The 24694-nt window shown below is 42.4% G+C and overlaps 1 protein-coding gene and 1 pseudogene across 6 annotated transcripts in view; one reads left to right on the forward strand and one right to left on the reverse strand.

Annotated features, from left to right (window-relative positions):
• Positions 1-24694, reverse strand: part of LOC147007965 (F-box/LRR-repeat protein 4-like) — a 310036-nt gene that overhangs the window by 91266 nt on the left and 194076 nt on the right. The window lies entirely within an intron of this gene.
• Positions 1-24694, forward strand: part of LOC147007969 (splicing factor 45-like) — a 51776-nt pseudogene that overhangs the window by 6327 nt on the left and 20755 nt on the right. The window contains exons 3-7 of the transcript XR_015053793.1: positions 3943-4065; positions 9528-9682; positions 15567-15667; positions 18071-18127; positions 22495-22633. The product of XR_015053793.1 is annotated as a splicing factor 45-like (transcript). The remainder of the gene's footprint in view (positions 1-3942; positions 4066-9527; positions 9683-15566; positions 15668-18070; positions 18128-22494; positions 22634-24694) is intronic.

The raw sequence follows: 24694 nt of genomic DNA on the forward strand, positions 1-24694 counted from the left end.
CCTGGGAAAGCCACATTTCAAACCTCGCCTCCAAAGCCAGTCGCCGACTGGGAATCCTCCGTTGTGCAAAGTCCTTCCTCGGCCCACCTGAGTTCCTGACCACTTACAAAGCTTTTGTCCGCAGCCTGATGGAGTACTGCTCTCCCCTCTGGGCTGGTGCTCCTGCCTCCCACCTTTCTCGGCTTCACGCTGTAGAAACCAAGGCATTTCCGATCATTAGCATCTCCCGCAACGAGGCTGAGTCTTTGGGCCTCTCACTCATTCACCGCAGGTTGGTCGGTGGTCTTTCTGTCTTCTACCGTCTCCTCTCCAGCCTCGCCCCTCAGCTCTCTCTGTGATTTGTCCCCACCACATTTCCGCAGGACGCTCAAGGTCCGCCAACAACCTCCTTCTGGTAAAACTACCAAAATTACGAATCACTGCTCACCTTCACTCTTTCATTCCTCTTTTTTTCCCGCCTTTGGAATAAACTCCCTCACTCTATTCAATCCCATTCTTTCCTCCAGGCCTTCAAAACAGCTGTTCACCACCACCTCTTATCATCCCCCATCCAAATCCTCAATCTTTTGATAACCCCCGATAATCCTCCTTTAAATTCTCTGCTTTCCTTCCTGAAAGTCCCTGTAATGTCCATCTTCTATTCCCCATGTTCCCTGTCCCATCCCTCTCCCTTCCACAGATCTCCTAATGTCTCTGTTCCCCACTGTTTTGTCCTTCCCATTCCCTCCCCTCTTGTCTCATGTCCCCTATGATGTGCGTTGTGTGTTAGCTCTCACACCAGCCTCGACAAGATATCGAAAAAAACCAACAAAAAAAAAGAAACAATCACTTTCGCCCCAGAAAGCACAATCATTCTGAACCACACTGGCCACTGCTCAGACGCCATGACCGAAGACGACTGCGCAGCTTGGTTAAAGGTGACTCGGCATTTTGGTGCGCGCACGAAATTATATTTTGAAAATAAATGCCGACATTTACATTTTGGGTTTTGAAACTTTTGCACCTTTGGCGGAAAATGTAGAAATATAAAAGGCTAAAAATGTGTTTTATATTAATTATATTTCATTTTGGCAAATATACTGTCGGCGGATCCGTAAACCAAGTCATAAAATAATTAAGGCCTTAAGGCCGTAACAGCTTTTACTAATCCTCAATCACGCGTCATGTCGAACCAATGAAAGAATCACCAAACGAGCTGATACATTTAACAATCGGGTATTTATTCAACAATAATGGGGGGAATTAGGGGAGCATGTAAGAGGCAGAATTAAACCGAATATCACACAATGCACATATGTACAGGCACAAGCACTTAACAGTTTACTACTTAGAGGACGGGCCCACGGACACACACACACACACACACACACACACACACACACACACACACACACACACACACACACACACCCACCCAAAAGAAGTGGTGGCTGACGCCTTTATTTCAGACTTCAGCTCGGAGGATAGTGGAGCTGAGACCAGGGTCCATTTTGGACCTGTCCACCTCGTACGGTCTTCAGGATGACTCGGTTTGGCGCCCGTCCCGGCTAACCAAAACCTCGACTCCGTTCACTCCGGAGATGGCGGCGGATGGTCTTTCAGGAGGAGGAGGAAGAGGAGGAGGAGGAGGAGGAGGAGGAGGAGGAGGAGGAGGAGGAGGAGGAGGAGGAAGACGTTCCAGACGGCAGCGGTAAGACCAGTCCAGGCCTTCGGAGACGAGCGCTCCCGCAACACAAGCGCTCCAACACGGTTAGCGCTCCAGCAAGATCCTTCCTCGCTTCTCACTCACTGGCTTCTCTCTCACTTGCCTTTCGCTTCTCCTGTCTGGCTGGCTCGCTGGCTCGCTGTTCGCTGCCCTCTGCTCACTCACTCCCTGGCTGGCTCCTTTTCTTCCTTTTATGCGCTCCGGCGCGCGGGGAAAATCCCGGGGCGGGGGATTGTTGTTCTTTGGTGTAGCATCCTTCCAACCGTCATTCTTGTTTACACTGCAAGAATCTCGGGGCGGGAGATGATCGTCCTCAGCTTGCAGCAGCTTGCAAAATAAATCACAGCACATTCACATTGATTCACCCACGAGACAAGGGAAGGAAGCTATCTATAAAACACATACTTACCCATATAACTGAGCTCGAGGAACCTGAATGTTGTGTGCGATAGTTTTCCAAATCCGCAACAATATATTGTGTAAATGTAGTCTCGTGTTACAGAAATACGTGACATGATCCACGTGACCCGGCAGTGACGTTTAACGGTTTTCATTCAGTCACGCCATTGTGCTCACTGTTGAACGCACGTTTCTCGTCGAACAATACATCAAGAATGCTTCCTTTTTGGGGAATGTCAAATTGCATTTAAAAGTCGCTTTGGTGGTGGTGTGAAACCATCAAAATCATTGACATGGAAACTGGTGAAACAGTTCAGTGAAACAGACTGCGCGAAAGTTAAAAAGCCCATGCGCCAGCCAAGTGTCGTCACACCAGAGAGCGGATGAAATTCGGGAAAAAATTGAAGGAAGCCTGAAGAAATCTCTGAGACGTTTTGCACAACAAGCCCACTGTTCATATTGCAACGCAACAATGGCGGTCAAGACACTCAAAGTTTATCCTTACCAAATTCATGCAGTGCATCAGTTATTGGAGCCACATAAAGAGAAATGTGTAACCCACTGTGAGTGACTCCAGAGGATGGTAAGAGAAGAAGATAATGCTTTGGATGTTCTGGGTTTTTTTTTTACAGGTGAAGCATGGTTTCATCTTTCTGGGCATGTAAATTCACAAAGCACTCGTTTATGGCTAAATGAACAATTTTGTGCAATGCATGAAAGGCCATTGCATTCCGCTAAAATTGGTGCTTGTTGTGCTGTAAGTCGGCAAAGAATTATTGGCCCAATTTTCTTCTCCGAAATGGTAAACTCAGAACTTTGCATCAAAATAATCTGTGAGTTTCTTGGGCACCTCAGAGAAGACAAAATCAACCAAGGATGGTTTCAGCAAGACGGTGCCACGAGTCACACTTCACGATACAGCATCAACGAACTTGGGCTACTCTTTGGTGACCGCGTAGCGTCCGAGTCATTATGGCCACCTTGATCCCCAGATCTTACATCGCCTGATTTGTTGTTTTTGTGTGGATATTTGAAGGATTATAGTGTACGCTACAAATCCACGCACTCTTGGTGAATTAAAAGCAATAATCGGTGACGCTATCAGCAATATTCTCCAAGAAATGCTCCACTCTGTGTCGGGAGAGCATGTTGTGAAGAACCAATTTGTGCCTTCAACATGGTGGTGCACACTTTCATCGCTTCATTTAAGATCATCAATTGTGTCGATCATGCCATGTCTTTCTGCAACAATAGGCTACATTTACGCAAAATATTAGGTTCCTTGCTGATATTTTTCGTGTCAGGGAATTATTTAGGGTTCTCGAATAAATAAAAAGAAGGACAAATGTGTCCAAGAGCCTCGTCCTAAAGGCAATGACAACAACAACTTCCGATATTTCGTCACGTGCCTTGATGGAGCCAATAGCGAGACCCGTCATGGAGGCTCCTGTTCATGACGAGAAAATCGTGTATTTACGAAATTACAACACATTAAATGGAAAAATATTTAAAAGTTCATGATAGACGCTCTCAAAAGGCACCCTCAATGTGAGGATGTGTCCAGGTGTTTAGTATTTAAGGAGATCCAGATCCTTTATATAAAAGAGCCGAGTCCTAAAGGTTTTGTCTTCACAAGAAGAAGAAGAAGAACAACAACAACAACAACAACAACAACAAGCACAAGAAGAAGAACAACAACAACAACGCGGAGCTCTCTTAGAGCCAGCGTTCGCTACTCGAGACGCGGCTAAAAATCACCCTGTATTATCAAAGTAATTTGTTGAGCGACTTCCACTTCACATTTGTATGAACTCATCAGAGGTCGTGTTGTTTGACAGCAAAGACAACGGGTGCGTCAGGGGTCAACCCTTGCTGCTGTGGTGGACCTCAAGAAGCAAGTTGTTCCTGAGAAAAGACCACTGTTGGCTGACCCCATTTTGTCCCTCATCGTCGGATCCAAGGTACTTTGCGGAATGAGAGATTTTGGAAAAGGCCTTAAAGTTAAAGGGCATTATCTCGGGTGCGTTTCGTTTTTGATTGGTTGTATTTTTTGTGAATACAAATGTGAAATAATGTTTTCCTAACTTTAGCATCTGAGTTCATGCGATTTGGTTTTTTTTTTTTTCCTGTCTTTTATTTTTTAGTTCCACTCCTCATTCTGAGTGAGTTTTCATATATCGATGGGAATGTAATGTAAATGAGTGAATTTGCTGTCTTATTTGTGTGGGTCAGCGGCGCAGCCATGCCCCCGACCGTATCGTGCTACCCACGGCAGTATGTGGCATATGAAAGAAGAAGATAACCTGTCTGGGGTTAGAGAAACTTGTTTGATCAAGGGATTTTTTTTCTTGTACAGATTTTCAAAGGATGCAGTGCTGTGTAAATTTGTTCTCGCACTTTTTCAGCAAAACCCTTGCAGGAGATTTTGCACAAGTCGCTATGTCGTCGGTGATTTGCCATGAGTAGTTTTCTAAGGCATTTTTTGACGGTGCTTTCCAAGCTTTGAAAAGGCTTGGTGTTTAATCACATGTTCTGTATCACAAAGGGCTTCCATTTCCAGTTTTTGGGACATGGACAAGTAATGCATGGCGCTTCCAAAACCAAGTATAATTTTTTTTTGAGATGTCCTGTTGTAACATCATTTTTATGTTATTAAATATTGTTGTCCACATCATAGTCCTCAAGTGTCCCTTATGTTTTGGCTTGCTGTACTTGCTGTTTGTAACTTGTTCGGGTTTTCCCAATGGGTCTCATACTGAACAAGTTTCAATCCATGTTTTCTCTGAAAATCTCTGCTTTCTACCCTGTTCCTCCCTCCTTTATGTCGCTCGACTCCCTCTACTCCCCCCATCACACCCATTCTGTCATACTCCAGACCCTCTGTTCTCCTTCCTCCCTCATTCTGGGGTTCTCTAACATCAGAGAGCTTCAAACAAACTTCTCGGGTCTCTCTATGCAGGTTGCCTCTGTATCTCCTGACAACAACCTTTCTCACACAGGATCTACCCAACTCATCTGTCTCCCTGGCCCCTCCCACCTAATGCTGGTGTGATAGTGTTGCTCCATATGTTCATAACTCATTTCCCCACAGGTCTTGCTTCTCTCTGTCCTCCCTTGACACTTTGAAATATTTCTGGATTTGTGCCTTTCCATCCAGAAGGCTTTCTACAGACATGGATTCTCTCCTGTCCCACACCAGGTGTTTCTTCTGTGGACAACTCAATCCCCATCCTGCCAGTTAGCTGGGAGTCAGTCCTCAAACGACAATCATTGGTATTGCAGCCAATGTCTTTTACAATAGACATCCTCTTACTCAGTCTGTCTCTTTTCTTACTTGTATCTCCAAATGGCAGTTGTTTTTTTGTTAGATTTTGTTGTTAGACTTTCCTAATGAGCCTGTTCTGCTCCTCCTGCACTCCTCTTAACTATGTTGATCATGCCTTTCGAAAGTGTTGTCAGAAGGCTGACTGCTCTTCAGATGAATGGGAATAAGCCTGAACAAATCTTTGGAGAGCCATAAAGGCTCTGATGTGCATGAGAATTTGGGAAAGCAGGTTGATCTGATCTGTAATCTGCCATTCCTCTCACAGACGAGCAAGGCAACTTCAAAAAAGGGACTTCTGTGTGCTTGACCTGGAAGGAAAAGTCAACTGTTGAGAACCTAAAGTCTCTCTGCATAGCCCACCACGAGTGCATCAGTCCTTCAACAAGCAAGAGCTCACCCGTGGTCAAATATTTGTCCATCCTCCAGAGCATGGTGGCAGCTTGTCAAGTCTGTCTCCAGTACATTTTTGCCTTCTGTACCTTCACTCTTTGAGAGCCGTCATGTTGGACATTGCTCAGGGAAAAAGCTGAATGGCTTAACTGTCATCACTGAAAAGGCAAACATTCCAATTCCTGCCCTTCCTCCCCATCACAGATTATTCTTTGCAGCATGTGAACTGTCCCACTTTGGTTGACACCTCTGCAACTCATCCTGATTGACGTTGGCACTGTAATCCTGAATAACTCTGCTTCAGCCATATCTTAGAATGATCAGCCTCTACCCCACCATAAGCAAACTGATGGAATATATCAATGTTGCATACCTCATGCATCATCACCTCTCCAACTCTCCTCTGATCTCTGATCAACAGGTCATTTCCCCAATTTCAATTTTTTTCAATTTCAAATTTATTTCCATCTTTACCAATATCAATACATTACAGCAAAAATGTACAAAGTAATGCCCCGAGAACTTGATGAACTCGCAAGGATGCAATCAAAAACAACAATATAGAGGAGCAAATACGGAAGCATATTCAACAGCCAAGGCTTGTATTGATTCGCCGATGGACAAAAAATATAAATGGCAAATGATAAATTCGACCAAAAATAGCGAATAGTAAAGAGTTAATGAAAAAATGGTCACAAATATGAGGTCCATATAAAAAGTAACAGGACTGAGCCTGCAGGTCGTGCATTACACGTTGTCTAGTCTGAGTCGTCGCGCTATGAGTCGTGAGCAGAGAGCCAATCTGAAGTTTCTTGCCAAGCTTGGTAAAACACCTTCAGAATCCTTCGCAATGCTGCAGCAAGTCTACGGGGAAGAAACGATAAATATATATATATATATATATATATATATATATATATATATATATATATATATATATATATATATATATATATATATATATATATATATATATATATATATATATACATATATTATATATATTTATATCGTATCCGGAGATGTACCTTCACCAAAATCGAATCAATTCGCTCTTATCACACATCCAACATCTCCACCAAATTTCTTCCAAATCCATCCACAACTTTTCAGGATATCCTGTTCACAGACAAACAAACAAACGGACAAGCCAGTAGGCGGTGATGGGTCACCGAGCATGGAAACTATAAGATATAGAGCAAAATAGATGTCATATAGCGGATAGGGAGTCACCTTAAGATTATGCATGTCAAATCTCATCCAGTTCCATCTGCAGACACTCTGTATCCATTTGAATGAAAAGTACCGAAAATGCGGTTTGAAATCGGAAATCCCCAAAGTTTGAGGGGGTGCTGTGGGTGAACAAAGATATAAATCGAAAATCCGGCTCGATCGTTTGTGCACAATGTATTTCAGACGATTAGTGTGAATTTCCATGACCATCCGACCATAACCCTCGGAGGAGTAGCATTTGGCGCGAAGGCACCTCCAGCTCTCGCACATTATCGATTTTTGCACTAACTGACCTTTGACCCCTGACCGAAGCGAAATCGGTCAATATGTCCTAAGGCAAAGTTGTAGTACTCATTGAGTACCATGAACCTGCAAAGTTTCATTCGTATCGATGCACTCACCCGGTCGCTTGGGGGCCTTCAATTTTCGCCAATTTTCGCGCATACCCTAATTGTAAGGGCGCTGCGGGTAATGTATTCCATATATCACAAAAAACGGAATATATTTGATAGAGCATCACCTGTAGATCATTCGTGCCAAATTTCATAACCCGACGTGGAATAATGGCTTTCGGAATTGATTTTGCGTGAACGGTACCGATTTTGAAGGTTTTTCGGTTGTTGCTGGGGAACCAAAGCGTCCCGAGCACCCATCACAATTTCCAAAGCATGAGCTCATAAGATGTACCTACCATCCACAAGTGGGGGTGGGGAGGGAAGACGCCACTTTCACGAATCAAGAGGGGGGGGAGGGGGAGAAAAACCACTCGGCAAATAGTCAGGGGCGAATGGCACTCGGCTATTGCGTCAACATTGTGACGACTCGGGTTGGTTTTAACAAGAACCATTTTTTTATCTTTCCAAGTAACTTTCATTTAAATCTGCAAAATGAAAGGCAGATGTTCAATTTGTCCACAGACTCACTTCATGGTGGTGTGCACTGCTTAGAACATAGTCATTCAGAAGTTAACGAAGAAGATAAATAATAATCAACAAGAATGGGGAAAAAAATGGAACATTATTAAACATACTACAGCATTTCTGGCTGCACAAAACAATCATATAATCCCTCCAACATTCCCAGCTGAAACATCATAACTTCACGATATTTGTGGTTTCCAAAACTATGGAAATAGTGCATCCAACAGGAGATGCTCAAGATAACCACTGTTTGGATAAGCAGCAAATGTTATGTGTGAGTCTCACCGCCCACATCCCATCAGCAAAGATGCAGGAAATGCCAATAACAGAGACCCTTCGACACAATGGCCGACTGGGGAGCAAGATGGGAAGCAACTAACATAGTCCAGAGTGGGGATGATAATAATTTGGATGAAGTCCTTAAAAAGGGGAACCCAACCGCAAATTTGTTTTTTTTCTGAAAATCATTGAGAATCATTAATCACGGTCTAATTTGAAGGGGGAAAAAAAATCGGAATTTTTTTTTGCCAATCACAAAAAGTGTCGAAAAAAAGCCCTTGTGTCGATTTTCAATTTCACCAGTGATATCACACGATGAACTGACCTTGATCCAAACGGTGGCTTTACAACGAGAACCGCTGCATGTCAGGCTTGAATTCCGATACCGATTCCACGGTCACGAGCAACACTGAAGGTTCTCAGAATATTGAAAGTGATCGGTGGGATTTTGAAGGAAGGAAGGAAATATATATATATATATATATATTTTTTTTTTAAGTGATTCGTCACCATTGAGTGATGAGGCTAAAAAACGATGTGGCATGTGATGCGGCACGATATCTTGAAAAGAACGTGATGGGGCACGATATCTTAATTTATACTGTATTTCAAGTTCATCCCATCTCGTCATCTATTATCGATTTTATATTTCAGGTGATAAGAATAATCTGATTAGATTTTGGTTCATATCCAGATCCAGATTCAGCCCATCAAGTCGGATGCAAAACGTAAAGCTGTTTAGTCTGGCAGAGGTATGCGCTCTATTGAGTGCCATTCTATTTCTGAATGGTACATTTGGCAAAGCTCTTGTGTGACAGTGGTGCAGTATACTAACTTTCTGCAGTGTCTGCACTTTGTTCTGTCCTTTGCTTTTATGTTCTTCTTTGATTTATTCCATAATTTTTGCTCAGATGTACTCTAAATCCTGCAGGGCTAAGTTCGTTTTGGCAAACCACCATGATCTGGACTGTGTTTTGTGCTGACTGTATGTCACACCACAGCTTTCGGGTGAACATTTTCAGAGTGAATAAATATATAATTCGGTCAAATGGATGAATAGTGCAATCAATGTCCATTCATAATAGTTTATTGTGACGATTGAATTTGTATTAGTATACTAAGTGAAGCCTTTGTGTTGGATTGTGTGTTGTCTCCTTGTACTTGTAACTTTCAGGGATTCACTGATGGTTGGACCAAACGATTGGCCACTGTTGGTTCCATTGATTTATTATGATTCATTCTCTTTTTTGATTTACTTTTATTTAATTTGTGGCAGGATGCAGCTCTCCTTGGAGAGGCATTATGCTTTGTGGCTGACGAATACAATCCCATGTATCCAAATGACTATGAGAAGGTTGTGAAAAGATAGCGTGAAGAACGGCAGCGCCAAAGAGAAATTGAGAGGCAAAAGAACGGAGATGATCGAGAAAAGTGAGTTTGACATGTTTATGAATCTTCGTTTTATTTATTCTTCACCATCTTAACACTGATAGGATTTCATCGCCAGCCAGTTTTGTAAGATTATGAGTACTGTACCATTGTACCAGTGTAGCTAACCATTATTCTACAATGTTGATATTCCTTCTCTTTTAGAATCAAAAAGGTCTTTTCAAGTGAGACTTTTACCAAATATGCTAATTACCTCTGCTATTGGAGGAGGTTATGTTTTCACCCCTTTCTGTCTGTCTTTTTGTTACTTGCAAAATCGAAGATTTTCAAGTATATCGTTTAATCGATTTTGTTATTCTGTTTGTCTGTTGGATTCGCTCGATATCCCTTATTGTCGGGTTTCCCGTCTGTCTGTCTGTGTGTGTATGTGTGTCTGCAACGCGAGGCTCCACAGCACGAACCAGCGAACCTATTTCGATAAAACTTTGCCAACATGTGCAATATGTGCTGGGAATGTGCGCGTTTGAATTTCTTTGCCGAGCAACCACCCGTTGCTGTGCAGCGGCCGAAAAACCGCGTACAGTATTTTCAATACTTGTCCTTCAGTTTTGAATGTAGAGAAACGAGACTTCGGAATTAAACACTTTGAGATATTTAGAAAATTTTACTCGAGCCGATTTTTGATTGAGCTTTTATTTTTCAAATGGTAGTCCGTAAAAAATCGGGTATCTATTTACCGTCATTTTTATGAGGGGCTTAGGAAAGTGGGCGTGGTGTATGGAAAGTGGACGTGGTTGGTGAGAAGTGGGAGTGGCGTAGGAAAGCGGGCGTGGCTTATCGAAAGTGGGCGTGGCTTATGAAAAATATTGTGTGGCTCAGGAGGTGTGGTTAAACAAGAGCATTGAGAGAAGTTTATCGGGTTTTCCGTCTGTGTGTGTGTGTGTGTGTGTGTGTGTGTGTGTGTGTGTGTGTGTGTGTGTGTGTGTGTGTGTGTGTGTGTGTGTGTGTGTGTGTCTGCAACGCGAGGCTCCACAGCACAAACCAGCAAACCGATTATTTTTGAAATGGTACTCCTTCAAAAATAGGGTGTCTATTTTCCGTCATTTTTTTATGAGGAGTGCCAGTTGGCAAAATATGCAATAGGAAAAATCTTGCCAGGCAGAGGAACAATAATTGTATGTGAACCAATACGTCTTGGCAATGAATCTTCGTCGGTGGATCGGTCAGAATGAAAAGCATCGTATCCAGCGCTTCGATCCTAGCGGATCCCTCGTCGCCTACCAGCTTGTCTGTCTGTCTGTCTGTCTGTCTGTTTGTCGCTGACAGGTCACAATTTGAAACCAATCTTCATGAAACTTCACCAAATAGTGGAGTTTGTCATAAGGAAGAAACCGATTGTTTTTGAGGCCAAAATGTCAACATAGTCCTAAGGTCAACAACTAAAGTGGTGTTTCTAAAATCCTCAATTTTCATCCGATTAAATTGAAATTGAACATTTATATTTCAGGTCACTGAATTAAACCAGCCAATTATTTTTGAGGTCATCATCGACCAAAAGGTCAACATAGGTAAGTGGTCGAAAAAAGAAAAAAAGAAATATATCTTCACCAAAAAAAACCTGTGGACGGATTTGGATGAAATTTGGTGCATGGGTTGGGTGTGTGACAAAGACGAATTTCTTAGATTTTTGGTGAAGATCCGGATGCGAGTTTTTTTTTGCTTGCCTGTTCGAAGAACAGAGAGCTATAGCGATACCCCCAGCGTGAGCGTGAAAATGTTAAAGTTTTTGGTGCAAGTTATTTCCTCTCTCATGTTTTTATCTACCACACTATTTTTTACTGATTATAATATAAAAATACAAATATTGCTTTAAAATTACTTGTATCAGACCACTGTAATGCTTTATAAAAAATATTATTAGACGAGTCTTTTAAAAACGAGAAACGATAAATGTATAAACAGGCGAGCATTGGGTGGCTTTGACACCACTGGTTAATTTTTCAAGTGATTCTTCACCATTGAGAGAGAGGTGCAAAAAAAACCCAGTATATATCACGATGTTTCAAAAGTTGTGCACGGATTCGGAAAAAAACTTGGTGGGTGATTTGGGTAGGTGACGAGAACAAGGCGATTAGATGTTGATTAAGGTACGGATATAGATCCGGTTTGCCAGTGGGATACAAAATATAAGACTTGAGATCAGGGTCATGTTTCTGGGCATATCTCCTGCTTCTGATACAGTCTGGCATCCTGCCTGCTCTCCAAACTCTCTGCTTATGACGTCGAAGGCCAACTCCACACATGGCTTCCTGACTTTGTCTGCTCTCGTATCCAATGTGTGGCTCTTAACGGAACCCTTTCATCTCTCCCTGTTAAGGCTGGAGTGCCCCAAGGCAGTGTTCTGTGCCTAGTCCTATTCTTTATCTTCATAAATGATCTTTCTGATTCCCTGGAGAATCCCCTTTATCAATTTGCTGAGGACTCCACCTCTGCCGTGATATCCCTCATCATTCAGACAGCAGGCCGCAGATTCTTCCCTCTCTTCAGACCTTCACAAAATCACAAGGTGCTCAAAAACTTGGAATATGTCTTTCAATTCTGACAAATCTCACACTTTCACTATCTCCGAAAGGACTTTCTGGCAAAACACAACCCCCACCTCCCCCTCCCCATCGACTTTCTTAGCAATCTTCTTGAGGAAGTTCAGTAATTCAAACTCCTGGGTCTCATCATAAGCCATGATCTTTCTTGGGCAAACCACATTTCAAAGTTTGCCTCCAAAGCCAGCCACTGATTGGGCATCCTCCGTCATGCAAGATCCTTTCTTGGCACACCTCAACTCCTATCCACCTACAAGGCCTTCATCTACAGCTTGATGTAGTACTGCTCACCTCTCTGGGTTGGCTCCCCTGACTCACACCTTGCTCAGCTTAATGCCGTGGAAGCCAAGGCCTTTAAGATCATTGGAATGTCCCACGCTGAAGCTGAGTCTATGGACTTATCACTTTGCCATCACAGACAGGTCGATGGTCTCTGTCTTCGACCACCTCCTTTCTGGTCTTGCACTCTCTACTATTTCTGTGCTTTGTCCCCCCAAGGTTTCTGCAGGGCACAAACGGTTCACCATCAATCCCTTTCAGGTGAAACTCGCAAAATCCAGAATCACTGCTCACCTCCACTTATTTGTTCCTCTTTTTTTTCCCACCTGCGGAACCAGCTTCCACATTTTCTTCGATCTCATTCTTCCCTCCAGGTCTTCAAGAGGACTGTTCATCACCATTTTAGATCATCCCCAATCCAAAAGCATGATCTTTTCTACCCTTGTTAACCCCCCACCCCGATCACCTCACCCAGACCCTTTTTCTTCATAATTTCCAGTTTTCCCTCCTGAAAGTTTTTGGTTTTTTCTGCATTCATATTGTCCTCCCCGTGCATCCTTTCCTGCCCCTCATTCCTCCCTACACCCATTGTTTGTCCAAGTCTGTATCTATCTTGGCCTTCCCCTCTGCCTTTGGTATTTCCCCCTCTCTACTCTTCCTTTTGTCATGTTACGTCATGATCCATTTTGTGTACTCGCTCTTCTCCAAGCCTCGGCAATATATCCGAAAAAAAGATCAACCTGGTGGAGGTAAGCGCTGCACCGCATGCCCGTCTAGTCCATTTATATTCAGTCAAATCTGAACTCCAATGCAATGTATCACAGCTGAAATATTGAACACTTCATAACAGCATTCTTCCTTTGTGATTTAAATGTTACAAAGTGTTGTAAAGACAAATGTCACAAGGACATGTTTAAGGAAGACTAATTAGGGTACTTAGTCAGGACTGGCTAACGGTTAGAAAAAAACAATAGGTCAGCCGCTAACCAATTGTTTTTCTTCTGTTTATTTTGTTATTTCTGATTTATTCTTTTTTCGCCGGCAATTTGCGGGTTCTTTCGCTTTAAAAACCATTTTCTCAGGAACGGTAAGTCCGATCGACACAAAATTTTCACCATAGTATGTATCTTTTTTGATAGCATACTCAATTGATAATTGTGACGTCATAGGTCACATGGTACGGGTCACGTCATAGGTCTTGAAAAAACGGATAAACTTTGGACCTCTGTATCTCTGAAACCGTGCAATGCAAAAATTTTTCGCTTCATACATTTTAATGAACTCCCCATCGGGAATACGGGTGATTTTTTCGTGACGTCATCAGTGAAGCGGTATCCCGGTGAAAGTTCGTCAAGTAGAACGCTGCATTGGAAAAATCTGAAATTTCTTGAGCCTCAACTACACAACAAAAAATATAGTATGATGTCATAGGTGACTTGGTTTGGCAGCCATCTTGTTTTGAATTTTTTTTTTAATCTTCTCCGGAACAGCTGGACAGATTGAGGCGAAACTTTACACACATATGCCCCATGATGTCCTTTTTCAAGTTTGTTAATTTCTTATTGATAGGTCACATGGTTTGGCGGCCATCTTGAATTTACCCTAAAACCTTCAAACATCTTCTCCAGAACGGCTGTTCAGATCAAGGGCAAACTTCACATACGTATTGTTCACGAGCAGTGAATATTACTTTGTTAATTTCTAATTGATAGGTCGCATGGTTTGGCGGCCATGTTGGATTCAAGAAAAAATATTAAATAATGTTTTCTCTGGAATCACATAATCTATCGAAGCGAAAATTTGCAACTATCATCTTCCATCATGTCTGCAGACATAGTAAAAATTATGACGTCAAAAGTCACATGGTTTGGCGGCCATCTTGGATAGAAAAATTCACCTTATCCGATTAACATGAAACTTCGCATATGTATTCCACTGCAGAATTGGAGGCAGAATGTAAATTTATGATGTCATAGGTCACATGGTTCGTTAGCCATCTTGGTTTGAAAATTAATAAATTTTAAAAATCTTCTTCTCCAGAACAGCTGGACAGATTGAGGCAAAAATTCACACACACTTTCCCCAAGATATCCTTTCACAAGTTTGTTAATTTCTAATTGAGAGGTCACATGGTTTGGCAGCCATGTTGGATTGAAGGATAAATATTAATTAATGTTTACTCTGTGTCCGCTGCTTCTATATATGCAAAACTTCACATTTATAATCGAGCCGACATGTGAAACGTGGGTTTAAATTTCAACCCGATCAGCCACGCGGTTTGGCAGCCAGAATTATTGAATTATTTGAATCTGAGAACTTTAAGATTTTTGTTTTTTTCCCCAGAAGGCTCACTTGACTGCACCTGAATGTATTTCAGGGTACCGGAATAGCAATTCAATTGATACCGACAATGTCCCCAGGAAAAAAGGGCTGACTGCATATGTAATAACTAGATTGAACATTTTGTGCTGTCCGGTTCGTAACTCGTCTGTCCCGTGCTGTCTCGAAGCAAGGCTGCATTTGTATCACTATTAAATAATGTTTTCTCTGGAACCGCTTATCCTATTGAAGGGAAACTTTGCAAAATTCTCATTTAAGTCTCATGTTGTATCAAAGGCGGACGTCTGGCTACCCAGTCATCACTGCCAGCAGTTATAAAGTGGCAGTTCTAGTTTTCTTTGTATATCTGAAACAATGAATCTTATGTTGAAATTTTATAAACTGTATTCATATATTATTGTATCATTTCATATGCAGAACATCTTGTTCCAAGGGCAATAATCCACTCAAGACAAGTTATTTGACAAATTGTTTCAGCAGTCGATGAGTGGATCCTGGAATTGTCTAGTTTTACTTTCAAACCAACTTTATTGAATAACATGTATTTTGATTGGTGAATTATCCTTCGTCAGACTTCCTCGTCTGCCTTTGGCATTCTTTTTTGAGCAGCTATAATTTTGTTTAAATTTGGAATTGTGTTCCAATGTTTGTCTGCAAGCTTGCTTTCTCATAGTTAAGAATCTATTTTTCTCATATATTATTAAAAGGAAGAGGAAGGAACGACCAGAAGGTGGTGGCCTTGTCCAAGGGCCTGACCTCGATGATGATGAGGATGATGATGAATACGAAGCAGAGGAACAGAAAAGAGGTAATGAAATATGTTAGGGATTTGTGATTTATTTCAATGCGAGTGCCTGACCAGTCTTTAGATTTCCTTGTCTATTGAATATTGTTTTTTTTTGTTTTTTTAAAGCAGGAGATATAATGTGCTCTATACCAATTTTTTAATTTTTCAATGTCTTGATCATGACTTGGAAAATCTGGAGAAGAGGGGGCAAAACATTTAATTCCTTCATTTGCCTCCACATTGTAAGTAATTACAAAAATGGTGAGTAAAGAGCAAAGATTAAAGCTGTTGTCGATAGACATACTGGAGAATAGAGCGGAATATGTCTCCACTTTCTCACTTCCTCAAATTGGCCAATGTGTCCAACATGCATGAACTTGTCTGGTTCATGGCCCTCAATGGTGTATCATTATCATCCACTTCATTCACAGAGTATTGTCATTTTTCCGAGTGGAGGCTGGCGTGTCCCAAGGCAACATTTTGGGATGAGTTGTCCTGTTCCTCGCTTATGCATTAACCAGCAGAGTACCCGCCCTCTGCATTGTCGTATAACACCACTCCGTACCGAAGGACCAGCAGCAGAAGCTTCCCTCTGCTGCCGTGAAAAGTTTCAGATGCTGGTCTAACACACAGAACATGTCATAAAATGCAGGCAAATCTCACATTCTCACCGTCTCTCCTGAAGGATTGTCAAACAATCTTATGTCCACCATGAACCAATAGAAAAGATTCCGTCTTTCAAACTGCTACGATTCGCCACCAGCGTCGATCTCTTGAGCAGACCATACATCAAAGCTGGTCCACAAAGGCAGCCATAGACTGGGCATCCCCTGTCATGTCATGCCTTGTCCTTTGTTGCCAAATCTGAACTTCACATAGCCTCCAAAGCCTTTCTCCATAGCTCAATGGAGTACTGTTTTCGCCTAAGGGCTGATCGCCCCGCTTCAACCCGTCTCTCTTGGATGCTAGGGAATCCAAAACTCTCAATGGCATATCCCACAAAGAAACAGAAGGGCTTGCTGCTCTCTCATCTTGGGCAAATAAATGGCTTATGTTATGAACGCCAAGGTAGGAGCAACTAACTCCTTGTGAAACTCCTAAAATCAAGACTCAATTAGCATCTGCACTCAAATATTTCTCTCTTCCCCTTGTGGAACTTCCTTCCTCATTCTGTTCACTCCCATTTTTCCTTCCAGGAGGCTTCATGTTGTCAGCATGAAGCCTCCTGGAAGGAAAAATGGGAGTGAAAAGAATGAGGAAGAAAGTACAGCACTATCTTAGATCATTCTCCAATCCTATCCGTAATATTTTGTACCTTTATTAACCTCCCCCCCACCCAGCCCCCAAATCTCCCCCTTCACTCTCCTTTTCGTTGATCTCCCCATCACATCCGTGTGTTGACCCACTTTTGTTGCATTGCCTTGTAGCTGTTGTCATCCGCTTGTTATTTGACAAAAACATTTTTTTTGACAAGTCTGTTTGTCGCACATTTTTTGGCCACAGTTTTCAAGCAATCGTTCTGAAATCAGTGATTCTTCACTCTTGAGAGATGGGGGCCAAAAACGATGTACAGCACGATATTTCAAAAGGTTATGGATGGATTCACACGAAACCTGGTGGACGGGTTGGGAGTGCCACAAGGAAGAATTGATTCAATTTTCGTGAAGATCTGAATCCAGACACGAGAATTATTTAAATTAGTGATTCTTCACCACTGAGAGATGGGGCCAAAAACAATGTATGGCATGAGATCTCAAAAAGTTGTGGACGAATTTTGACAAAACTAGGTGGATGAGTTGGTTCGGTGACAAGAACAAGCCGAATCGATTTTGGTTAAGGTCCGGATTCGGATCCGGCCTATCAGCGACATGCAAAATGTAAACGATTCAGCCTGGCGGAGGTTTGTGCTCCACCGAGTGCTGTTCCATCTCACCAAGTGGCACTGAATGATTTGTCTTTTTTTCATCCAAATTATCATTGCAAGAATGTGCAGAGTACATTGACTTTGTTTTAACCCATACCTACAGAACTGTACATGCTGTCATCATACATTTAGTATCATTTAAAGAATATTTATTGCTGATTTTACCCCAACTGTCAGTTTCTTGTGGCAGGCCACATTTTGTTTTACCACCATGTGCAATCATTTTCATTACCTATACATTACAATGTGCATAAGCACATGAGATGAGAAGAGAAGATTGCATGAATGGAGTGCTCATAATATTTTTCACTGTAAATGAAATGCTGATGAATAAAATATGGCAGGTTTCTGTCTGTTAACCAAATAGCTGTTGCTTTGAATCTCACATGTTATGAAAAGTAACAACAAGCCTTGTCGGCAGTTTGACATGATAATTTAATTTAATTTTACTCAACGGAAAAATGTCCACTGTCTAATTGCTATTTTTGATTTCCCCATAGTTTTGGGAGGAGCAGCCATTGCTCCTCCATCCTCACTCATGGACAGAGATAAAGAAGGTGAGTGTTTTGTAGTCAACATAATTTTGCATTATTTTTGGTTTGTGCTCAATGCAACAATCTTTCAAACATATTCTTACAAACAAATGATTGTGTGTGTATGTATATATATATATATATATATATATATATATATATATATATATATATATATATATATATATATTGCTACGTTTGAGGGGGGGTATGCATTCAAAGGGTAATTAGGATGTTTAATTAGGTATGCCATGCTGTTCGAGTGTACCAGGATCTCGATGTAATAAGTAGCAATTCAGTGGTGATAAGTTGTCTAGTAAATGTCCATTTCTTCAAGGGGGAAGTGATAATTGTCACGTAATTAGATAGGGACACGGGATGGGGTAAGTGTGTCTGCGTAAACCCCTTTTGGTATTCTTTGGAGGCTGGCCGTGACGTCACAGGACAGTGCTGCGAATGGCTCCGCCCCGTGATCACGATTGGCGGAAGGCGACGGCGGTGGGCCAATAAAACGGCTCGATTGGAAGTGACGAGGACGGGAGGATAAAAAGGTTCTGTTCGGGGTCGAAAAGGAAGAGGAAGAAGATCGGGACAAAAAGATCGTGTTTTTTTGGTGCGGAGGCTGTTGCGCGGGAAGCGTGCTTGTTGTTGCGCGGATTCGATCGTGTTCTTCATTGTGTCTTGGAGCCTTGCTGAGCCTCGTGCCTCACCTTGGCTGGCTCTGGGGTTCTGCTGACTCGGAGTACGGTTCTGCTGACTCGGAGAACGGCGGGCGGACCTGCCTCCCTCTCCTGCTCGCAATTAGGCGCCAGAACTGGTTCCCTGGCGGCTGTGAGCGGACTTGGGCCAGGACCAGGAGGTCGACAGCACCACGGTTTCTCCTGCCCCCCCTGACGAGAGCAAGGCGAAATGAGTACCAGTATACTGGGCCGGTGTATACCCCGGTTAAAATAGGTGTACCATATCCCTGTGTCGTAAGAGGCGACCAGGGTTGCGTCAGGAAGGGCATCCGGCGTAAAACATGTGCCAAATCACGATGCGGATCATACGGATGATCCGCTGTGGCGACCCCTTACGGGAGCAGCCGAAAGAAGAAGAAGAAGAAGATATATATATATATATATATATATATATATATATATATATATATATATATATATATATATATATATATATATATTCAGCTCTGGAAAAAAATAAGAGGCCACTTCAAATAAAAATTCAATCAGCATCTCTGCATATATGGCAGCCATTCCATTCTAGTGTCTGTTGAATTCCAACACAGGTACACCTCATTCTACTTCGTGAGGTACTGATTAGGTGATCACTTGAACCGAATCTTATTTAACAAGGAAAAGTATAAAAACCACTGCTGTGGTCATCACTATCCTCTTGCAATAGGACCAGCTGGATGGCAGAAACAGTGCTAGTAGTACCTCAAAAGTAATTGGAATCAAAAAAATAACTATTGACCATGCCAAAAGAGTTGTAAAGAAAAGTTTTGAGTGAGGAAAAGAAGGGTTCAATTCTGGTTTTACTGGCAAAGGGATACAGTGAGCGTCACGTCGCTTCCATCCTTAAAATTTAAAAGACGGCGGTTCATAAGAGCAAGGTCAAGCAGCAGACATTGGGGATAATAAAGCTACAGACTGGCAGAGGGCGAAAACAACTTTCCACTGACCGGAATGACCGCCAACTCATTCGAATGTCACTCAACAACCGTAGGATGACATCAAGTGACCCACAAAAAGAATGGCAAACGGCAGCTGGGGTGAAGTGCACGTCGAGGACAGTTCGAAACAGGCTCCTAGGGGCAGGGCTGAAGTCGTGCAAAGCGTGAAAAAGCCCTTCATCAATGAGAAGCAAAGAAGAGCCAGGCTGAGGTTTGCAAAAGACCATAAGGATTGGACCGTAGAGGACTGGAGTAAGTTCATCTTCTCTGATGAGTCCAATTTTCAGCTTTGCCCAACACCAAGTCGTCCAATGGTTGGACGGAGACCTGGAGAGGCCTACAAGCCACAGTGTCTCGCACCCACTGTGAAATTTGGTGGAGGATCGGTGATGATCTGGGGGTGCTTCAGCAAGGCTAGAATCGAGCAGATTTGTCTTTGTGAAGGACTCATTAATCAAGCCACGTACAAGGTTGTTCCTTCTGCTCTGACAATGTTCCCCAACTCTGAGGATTGTTTTTTCCAGCAGTGATTGTTTTGTTTGTATTATTTGAGGTCTGAAAACACCGAGTCTGTTTTTATTTTGACCGGTTGTCATTTTCTGCAAATAAATGTTCTAAATGACAATATTTTTATTCGGAATTTGGGAGAAATGTTGTCAGTGGTTTATAGAATAAAACAAAAATGTTCATTTTACTCAAACACATACCTATAAATAGTAAAACCAGAAAAACTGATAATTTTGCAGTGGTCTCTTAATTTTTTCCAGAACTGTATATTGTTCCAGCTGTGGAAATTCGCAGAACACCATAAAGGTTCATGAGATCAGTTATCCCGGTAAGTGAGTGTTCATATAGGTTTCCCCACCATTGTTTAGAGGGAATTTTTCGTGTTCACCGGGCTGCGACCCTTTGAGATAGTGTTTTTCTTTATTTATCGTTATTTTGAACCACGCAAACAACAACCGCCACCAAGTACGCCACAACGCCAACCACGCAACAAACCTCCACACAAACAACTGCCACCAACTACGCCACAACGCCAACCACGCTACAATAACCATCACAACAACCACCACCATCTTCGCCACGACGTCCGCTTCCGAACGCCATCCTCCACGGACCATGCTACGACGGTTTCTGCGTCGGAAACCGTCCGAGAATGCGCAAGGGAAACAAAAGCTCTCGCGGAGTCTGTGGGGTTTTTTCCTGCCTATTTTCCCCACGCTTGGTGTGAAGTTAAGGGGGCAGGGCAGCTCGCTTCCGATTGGTGGATGCACGCCGTGAGTTGAGAAACGCCCCTTTTCGAGAAGCTTCTCGAAGGAAGGTGGAGCCGAAAACGGGGTGGGGCGAAGGGCGGAGCCCCGCGCTATAAAGGGCGGACCGCTCGCAAGGTTCACTCTCCCTCTCCGTGGTTCATGCGTCTCTCCTGCCCTGTCTCTCCGGTGGTCCAGTTCTTATTCTTCTTCCTCGATTGGTTCCTGCGCTAGTGGTCCTGTGAGCGGCCTGTTGGTGGGAGATGCGGAGGGAAGGTGCAGCAGTGCCGGCTGTGTGGTGGACCTGCGCGTCCGGACGAGGAACGCCAGAGAGAGCTTGCCGGCCACGTGGGAGGCCCGGAACCAGGCGCGACCACGCTGACGGTCGTGGGAGCGGGACGTCGTGACTCGCTGACCACCGAGGCACCTTGAGGGTGCAGCTATCCTGGCGATAGTTCCAGGAGGGTCACGACTGAATTGTCTGTCCGGTGGGCGACGCGGTTGCGATTAGAGGTACGCGGCCGATCACACGCCGGCGGGCGCGAATTCGCAACAATATATTTAACCAAAAAGATTTTTGGTACTACAAAACTTTAATATAGACTTAAACAAAGACATTTTGAAGAACATTACCATAAAACCATAAAAAGAAAACCACAAAGCTTTTCGTTGTGCTCTCTTCAGGTGAAATTCGCACAAAGTGAGTGAGTAATCAAGAAGAACAGTCAACAAAGTCAATTCTGATTGGATGTTCTCCACTGATGCGTGATCACCTCCCAACGGTCTGGGTGCGAGGAGCTTGTTCAGTGTTCAGCTCTCCAATTGGAGGTAGCAGAGTCTGAGGCGGAGCCGCTAAGGCTGTTGTAGAATCTTCTTCATAACCATTCGTGATCATGAGACGAGTTCGTGTCCCTCTTCTTCATTTTTAGATGCTCCGGAACATCGGTTCTTGAAGATTAATTTGTGCGTGTCCTGTAAACAACTTGACCAGTTATGCCTGAATGAAATTGGCATGTTAGCATTTTCACTCAAGATGCTGGGCTCGTCAATCGCATGCGTACTGTTGTACAGGTCAAAGAGAGAAATGTTCGAAAAGGCTGTTGATGCAAAAACACAAGCCTCTCAATGGAGGCATTTAAGTGACATGAAAGAAGATGCACAAAAAATGTTCACCGGTGGTTTTGGTATCTGAAAGGTATCATGAGAAAATTTGATTTTTCATTTTTGGACATTTAAAATATAAACAATCGTGAAGGATTGATTTTTATCTGCGGAAGATTGTGGAATATTGTGTGCCGAGAGAAGCTATTGCCCAAAGCACCATGTGCAATCTCGACTGTATAGATCAGGTCGGTCCTGTGAAAGCTGTTTGAACCAAGCTGCACCTTCTGCATAATCTGCTATGATGTTGCACTTGAGCAGTTGTCAATTCGATAACACTTGTGTTATAATGTTGTTCCGTTCAGTACTTCGTGTTGAAGAGGATTCCATGAGGCATTCAAGGATGGGTGGAAAAGTGGCCATTCCACCACCAATCTTTTATGAAAGAAGTGAAAGATCTCGTTCTCCTCCTATCCTACCAGGGACGTTCTTTTCCAACATGGGGTGAGATGTGCCCGGTTGTTAAAATGTCTGAAATTCTTCCTTTTTCAAGGACAGGTCCTACCGTATAATTACATTATTTCACCGTCATATAACATGTACTGTACTGTGACATGTTTGATATTCCTGGCAAGATTTCACTGTTGACAAACGTCATTTTTAATCCACCGTTATTCATGTTATGCAGTGTTCAAAAGATAAAATTCATTTGAAATTAAGTACTTCCTCGATCAAAGGCTGACGTCGCTCGACGGAGTGAACCGATTGCTTAACCGTGCCTTTTTGCTCACACGCAGGGTTATTATGACGGCTGTTTTAAAATTTGCACATCATTTTGGACCACCCTGTGGGCGAGTCTACTTGCTCGTTACTCGGTGAGAAAAAATTTTTCGCCATGTATGTTGGTTAGTAGCATTTGTTTGTGTACGTATCTGTTTGTCCGTTTCTCACGTGATTTTTGGCCACAGTTTTCAAGCAATCGTTCTCAAAATTTATCATCTTTGTAGGTGACTGGCCAAGGACAGCAACGCATATTTTTGGTGAAGATCTGAATCTGGATCCAGATCTGAGAATTTTTTAAGTGATCCAAGTCCAAAAAACTATATGTAGCACAATAACTCAAAAGGTTATGGATGGATTCGGACGAAACCTGGTGGAAATGTTGGGTGTGTGGACAAGGACCAATTAATTCAATTTTGGTGAAAATCCGAATCCGGATGAGAGAATTTTACAAGTCATTCTTCACCATTGAGAGGAGGCCAAAAACGATACATAGCACATTATCTCAAAAGGTTATGAATGGATTATGCAGAAACTTGGTCGACAGGTTGAGAGTGCTACGAGGAAGAATCGATTCAATTTTGGTGAAGATCCGAATCCTGATCCGGATCCGATAATTTTTTTTTAAGTGATTCTTCACCATTGAGAGATGGTGCCAAAAACTATGTAAAGCATGAGATCTCAAAAAGTTGTGGACGAGTTATGCCAAAACCAGGTGGATGAGTTGGTCAGGTGACAAGAACAAGGCGATTCGATTTTGGTTAAGGTCCGGATTTAGATCCCACCTATCGGTGGGATATAAAATGTAAAATGTTCAGCCTTTTTAAAAAATTTGTTTATTTGTTTGCTTGCTTCTTCTTTTTACATTTCCAAACCCATGGGCCAATTTCTCCAAAATTTGATATCGCATTATTTTCATGCGCGGAAGATCAATGTCACATTGAAAGCTCTCGGTTCTTAATCACATTGATGTAAAAACAAACAACTTGAGGGGGAGCACTCGGTGGAGTGCAAAACCTCCGCCGCCAATACTGCTGGGTCACTTAAGTGAACCTGATATCCTATTCATTGCAGGTCAAAATGGATCAGACTCTACTGAACCACGATTAAAAAACTAAACTAGATCGACGCGCATGCAGAAATGGCAAAAAAATAAAATCGAAATTCTTTTGAAAATAAAGTTGCAAAATTTGTTTTTTTTTTTCTCAAACAAAATTTTTTTTGGGGGGTGGGGGGGTTGGAAATCACTTAAAACATGCAGAAATGCAAAAAATAAAAAAATTCAAATATTTTTCATATAAAATCGAAATTTTTTGAAAAAATGTTGCAAAATTTTCTAAGTTTTTTTTTCTCTAACAAATTTATTTATTTTTGGTTGGAAATTACTTAAAACATGTAGAAATGCAAAAACAAAAATTCAAATATTTTTTCAAAATAGCCACCATCGTGGCCATATTGGACTTTGGACCAAGTCCAAAATCTAATGGCATGATCCTTGGACCATACCTTATCCCCCCACCAAGTTTCGTCGAAATCCGTCCAGGAGTTTTTCCATAATACTGTTCACAAACAAACAAACAAACAGACAGGGGTGAAAACAGTAACCTCCGTCCATCTTCAATGGCGGAGGTTAACTAGAGGGGGAGCACTCGGGAGAGTGCAAAACCTCCGCCGCCAATACTGCTGGGTCACTCAAGTGAACTTAATATCTTATTCATTAAATATGTCAACAGTGCTGAGAGTTATAGTTCTTTTCTCCAACATTTTTTTTTTGGGGGGGGGGGG

Source organism: Eptatretus burgeri, chromosome 23 (assembly GCF_056783735.1).
Source record: "Eptatretus burgeri isolate ZD-2024b chromosome 23, Ebu_testis_v1, whole genome shotgun sequence".
In the NCBI taxonomy this organism is placed as follows: domain Eukaryota; kingdom Metazoa; phylum Chordata; class Myxini; order Myxiniformes; family Myxinidae; genus Eptatretus; species Eptatretus burgeri.